The sequence below is a fragment of the Bidens hawaiensis genome, unplaced genomic scaffold (assembly GCF_021521415.1).
Source record: "Bidens hawaiensis isolate Kalapana, Puna unplaced genomic scaffold, B.hawaiensis_p1.1 tig00040222_1, whole genome shotgun sequence".
In the NCBI taxonomy this organism is placed as follows: domain Eukaryota; kingdom Viridiplantae; phylum Streptophyta; class Magnoliopsida; order Asterales; family Asteraceae; genus Bidens; species Bidens hawaiensis.
Window position 1 is genome coordinate 134,473 of NW_027497106.1, and position 6,498 is coordinate 140,970.

The window sequence follows — 6,498 nt, forward strand, 5'->3', positions numbered from 1 at the left end:
ATGGGAAAGATACAAAAGTCTTCAAAGAATATGCCCACACCATGGACTGAGCAAATGGTTACAAGTACAAACTTTCTTTGACGCACAATCCACTGAAAACAAACAGGTCATAGACCAAATCGCTGGTGGAGACATGGTATCCAAATCACCTAACAAAGCATTTGAAGTCCTGGAGAAAGCCGCAAAAAAGAGTTTCGCCTACAACCCACCAAGATCTACACCTACCCAAAATGGAATACACCACGTTGATTCCAACACTCTTGTCACAGCACAGCTTGAAGCCCTTTCTAAAAAATTCGAACAACTTCAAGCCGAGCTATCAAAAAACAGACTCACCTGCGACACTTGTGGAGGAAATCATAAGAAGAATGACTGTAAACAAGTCATCATGGCCATGGAAGAAGTCGATTTCATCACTCGACAAAAGAACGCTTTCAGTAACAACTACAATCCAGGATGGAGAAACCACCCGAATTTCAGCTGGAAAGACGGAGGTAACACTCAACCCTTACCCGGATTCGAAAAAAGACCGTTGAATCAACCCTTCCAGCCTTAACCTCAATTTCAAGATCAAAGTTCTAGTAGCCATCAAAACCCAAGCTACTCAAAGATTGAAGAAATGTTAATCCAACTCATGACCAAAACAAACAAAGCAGAGAAGAAGGCCGACTCAAGAGCTGTTGATATCAGCGAAGTACTGCTAAAACATGAAGCCGATCTCAAAAGTCAACAAGCATCACTTCAGAACCTAGAAACTCAAATCGGACAAATTTCCTGACAATTATCCGAAAGACCACCTAGCACTCTTCCAAGCAACACAATCACTAACCCGAATGCGACAGCTAACGCCGTTACACTCAGAAGCGGTACGACCACTGTTGTCTCACCAACTTCAGTTATGGAGAAGAAGTCTCCTGATGATACACAGGAGAGACTGAACCCAACAAGCACAGTACAGCCCAAGGAGCCTGTCCGAACTTATGTTCCACCTATTCCATACCCTGGAAGACTGAAGCAGGAATGTTTGGAAGCTCAGTACGGAAAGTTTCTAGAACTCTTTAAGCAACTCCATATCAACATCCCTTTTGTCGAAGCTATTTCTCAGATGCCAAAATATGCCAAGTTTCTCAAAGAAGTGCTGACAAACAAAAGGAAGCTGGAGGAGCTCTCGCATGTCACCCTAAGTGAAGAATGTTCAGCAGTCCTTCAAAGCAAGCTGCTAACAAAAATGACCGATCCAGGGAGCTTTACTATCCCTTGTCGTATAGAAAATTTGTCTGTTAGCAATGCCCTGGCTGACCTAGGAGCTGGTATTAATTTAATGCCTTATGCGGTTTTTGCAAAACTAGGGATAGGAGAACCAAAGCCCACCCGCATGAACATTCAATTAGCTCGGGGAATTGTTGAAAACATGCTTGTCAAGATTGACAAATTTGTTTTTCCAGTAGATTTTGTAATTCTAGACATGGAGGAAGAGAAAAGTGTACCTCTGATTTTAGGAAGACCCTTTTTAGCCACCGCAAAGGCTATTATTGATGTTTGCACCGGCAAGCTCACTCTCAGGGTCAATGATGAGGCAATCACTTTTGACATAGGAAAATCTATGCAATATCCGCAACAACACGGTGACACATTATACTGTGTTGACATCATAGATTCCATCGTGAGTTGCTATATGCGAGATTCCTCCATCAATACACCACTAGAAACACAAGTCTTAGACAAAACACTCAACAAACCCATTTTAGAAAACAAAAATATCAAAAATGATTATCAGGAAACATCAAAAGTAATATATGAAATCATTGAAAACAATGAAAAATCAAACCATCAATCGAAGAGCCACCAGCCTTAGAGTTAAAAGAACTACCATACCATCTCGAATACGCCTTCCTATAAAAAGATTCTCAACTCCCAGTAATTATTTCATCTCACCTTTCCAAAGAAGAGAAAGACGAACTTCTTAAGGTTCTCAAAAACCATAAGAAGGCCATCGCATGGAAGATAATGGATATCAAGGGCAACGGTCCCTCCTTTTGTACTCACAAAATCCTCATGAAAGAAGAATACAAACCTGTGGTCCAACATCAAAGACGTCTCAATCCCAACATGCAATATGTGGTGAAGAAGGAAGTAATTAAACTCCTTGATGCCGGCTTAATCTACTCAATCTCAGATTCACCTTGGGTTAGTCCTGTTCAAGTAGTACCCAAGAAGGGAGGAATGACAGTTGTAATGAACGAGAAGGATGAGCTAATACCAATGAGGACTATCATACGCTGGCGAGTTTGCATTGACTACCGGAAGCTTAATGACGCTATAAGAAAAGATCATTTTCCACTTCCTTTTATCGATAAAATGCTTGAGCAATTATCTGGAAAAATTTTCTACTGTTTTCTTGATGGATTCTCTGGATACTTTAAAATTTCCATTGCTCCTGAAGATCAGGAGAAAACCACTTTCACATGTCCATACGAAACCTTCGCTTACCGAAGAATGCCATTTGGATTATGTAATGCTCCAGCCACCTTCTAGCGTTGCATGGTGGCCATCTTTCATGAAATGATCGAAAATTCTATGGAAGTCTTCATGGACGACTTCTCAGTTTTCGAAGACTCCTTCGATCATTTTCTAAAAAACCTAGACAAAATGTTAATTAGGTATGAAGAAGTGAATTTGGTACTCAACTGGGAAAAATGCCATTTTATGGTCAAAGAAAACATCGTTCTAGGTCACAAGATATCCCAAGCATGACTAGAAGTTGATAGGGCCAAAATATAAACCATATCCAAACTTCCACCACCAACTTCAGTCAGAGCCATTAGAAGTTTTCTAGCTCACGCAGGTTTCTACCGCCGCTTCATAAAAGACTTTTCCAAAATTTCTAGACCTATGACCAAACTTCTGGAGAAAGACGCACCCTTCATCTTCTCTGAAGAATGTGTTGAATCATTCAACATATTAAAAGACAAACTTGTCAACGCACCAATCATGACTACACCCGATTGGACCCTTCCATTCGAAATCATGTGCGATGCAAGTGACTTTGCAATTGGAGCCGTACTCGGACAACACAAAGAAAAACACTTTCACCCAATTTACTATGCGAGTAAAACTCTTAATGATGCACAAGAAAATTACACCACAACAGAGAAAGAGTTACTAGCAGTAGTTTTCGCCTTTGAAAAGTTTAGATCCTACCTAGTCCTTTCCAAAACCATAGTTTACACCGACCATGCCGCCATACGTTACCTTTTCAACAAACAAGATGCCAAACCCAGACTTATCCGATGGATCCTACTACTCCAAGAATTCGACATAGAAGTCAAAGACAAAAAGGGAGTAGAGAATGTCGCCGCAGACCATCTCTCATGCTTAGAATGCCCAGCTTCAGAGGAACATCACGAGGAAATCATCGATGATAATTTTCCATATGAAGTTCTCATGCATATCCAAGCAGTCATAGAGGAGAAAGACGAAAGTCCTTGGTATGCCGACTTCGCTAACTACCTAGCCTGTAGAATCCTAAGAAAATGACTGACTCATCAACGACGGAAGAAATTCTTTTCCGACCTTAAGTTTTACTTATGGGAAGATCTATACTTGTTTAGGATAGGCGCTGACCAAGTTATTCATAGGTGCGTAGCAGGCAAGGAGGCCTTAGACATTCTCAAACACTGCCATGAAAGACCCACTGGTGGACACAACGGTACCGCCACTACGGTCAGAAAAGTGTTTGATGCAGGATTTTTCTGGCCCACCATATACAAAGATACACATACTTTGATACAAACATGCGATGCTTGTCAAAGAGCCGGGAACATCTCATCCAAAAATGAGATGACTCAAAAGGGCATTCAAATTTGTGAGATCTTTAATGTATGGGGAATAGATTTCATGGGCCCATTTCCTAACTCATTCGGAAATAAATACATCTTTTTAGCAGTCGACTACGTATCAAAATGGGTAGAAGCATAAGCTCTTCCCACTAACGATGCTCGAGTAGTTGTACGATTTCTGAAAAAGTTATTTTCATGATTCGGCACTCCAAAATCCCTAATCAGCGATAGAGGTACCCACTTCTGTAGTGCTTTAATGGACAAAGTCTTAGCACGATATGGAGTTCACCACCGACTGGCAACGCCATATCACCATCAGACCAGTGGGCAAGTAAAGGTCTCGAATCGAGGAATAAAAAGGATTTTAGAAAGGACCATAGGAATGAATCGCAAAAATTGGATAGAATAGTTAGATGACGCTTTGTGGGCCCTCAGGACGGCTTATAAAAACCCCATAGGAACAACACCATTCAAAATTGTTTATGGGAAGGCATGTCATCTACCCGTAGAACTAAAACACAAAGTGTATTGGGCTCTGAGAGCAGTGAATTTTGATCTAACGTCCGCCAGTAAAAACCGAGAAGTTCAAAGTTAATGGACATCGATTAAAACCATACATCGATTAAAACCACGAGCTCGAAGAACTAAGAACACTGGCATATGAAAATTCATGGTCTTACAAAGAAAAGACTAAACGTTTACACGATGCCTTTTTAAAAGGAAACAAGAAATTTCAAGTTGGCGACCGTGTACTGTTATATAACACACGTTTACGTCTTTTCCCAGGTAAGTTGAAATCTTGTAGGACAGGTCCACACATAGTTGAATCAGTTTTTAACTATGGGGCAGTTGAGATTTCAAATTCTAACGGCCACAAGTTCAAAGTTAATGGACATCGATTAAAACCATACATCGATGGTCCATTCGAAGATGTTTCGGAGGTACTAATCCTCCACCAAAAACGATGAACATATTGGAAGTATGGTCTGGCCAAGACCCTGATTAAACTAGGCATTGTAAATAGAAATAAAAATAAAAATAAATATATAAATTGTTATTTGGATGTTTGTTGGTTGTTTGCAGTTTTATTACTTAGGTACACTACAGGAAAACGGACAAAAAAACAGGGGACACTGTCAAAATTTCGTTGGCCCGTTGTAACATCCCGAAATTTCTAAGAATATTATAATTAAATTAATTAATATCAGTGGGAAAGTTTACTCGGGTTAGTCGGGAAATAATTAATAGAGTAGAAGCTAGTATGGGTCGGGCTAGTGTTGGGTAATGGATATGGGTTATGGACTTGGGAAGGAAGGAAGAGACCATGGGCTTAAGCCCATGATCTATAATTATATAAACCTTAATCCCCATTTTCCATTCATTAACACATATTCCATACACCACCAAAACACACACTTAGCTCTCTCTCATCCTAATCTCTCTCTCTTTAGCCGAAATCAAGAGAAAGAAGAAGGATAATCAATTTCCAACCCGAGGTAATGATAGTTTAATATTGTACGAGCCTAAAACATTAGTTATAGTCGCGTGACGACGAGCCGATACCGTTAAACCGTTTAAATCACAAGATCCGGGTGGAATCTGGTATAAACCGGACCTAAGATGAGTTTAGGGATCACCCTAGCTCAAATATGGATCAAACGGGATGAAAAACGATGAAAAGGTGGAAGAACGAGTGAGATCTCGTTTTTCCGGCGAAAACGCGGTTTTCCGGCGATGACGGCGCCGGAAAAGCGGCGCTGGAAAAGATAAAGGTGTCAGGGAATGTTCCCTGATCTAACCCTAGTTCTCTAAGGAAACTTAGAGAACTAGAGGGTGATTCGTTAGCTAGTTCGCTAAGGAAACTTAGAGAACTAGAGGGTGATTCGTTAGCTAGTTCGCTAAGGAAACTTAGAGAACTAGAGGGTGATTCTTTAGCTAGTTCGCTAAGGAAACTTAGAGAACTAGAGGGTGATTCATTAGCTAGTTCGCTAAGGAAACTTAAAGAACTAGAGGGTGATTCTTTAGCTAGTTCGCTAAGGAAACTTAGAGAACTAGAGGGTGATTCGTTAGCTAGTTCGTTATGGGAGGATTCGTTAGCTAGTTCGTTATGGGAGCTTAGCGAATCAGAGGGTGATTCGTTAGCTAGTTCGTTATGGGAGCTTAGCGAATCAGAGGGTGATTCGTTAGCTAGTTCGTTATGGGAGCTTAGCGAATCAGAGGGTGATTCGTTAGCTAGTTCGTTAAGGGAGCTTAGCGAATCAGAGGATGATTCTTTACCCAATTCGTTAAGGGCAAAGTAACGAACTAGGAGTTTAATATTAAGACAGAATGGTCCCTGGACTAAGAAAGGAATGAGATAATTACATAGTAGCCCTTGGACCTTGATAATTTATGAAAGATGCCCTTAAAGGATTAACGAGTAATGATTAACTAACCAGGTAATGATTTAATGAAGTAAAACAGCTTTGACGTGTAAGACTAATTAAGTAGCAATGAGATGACTAGAGCGGTACTTAATACTGTAATTATTAAACAGTTAGATGCGCACACCTCGAGAAGGAGTAACCGTTAGCGGAAGAAGTAACCGAGTTCAGGTGAGTTTCTAGCCCCATTCCTTGTTATGTTTTCGGGGCTGTGTGCATACTCTATGTGTTGTTAA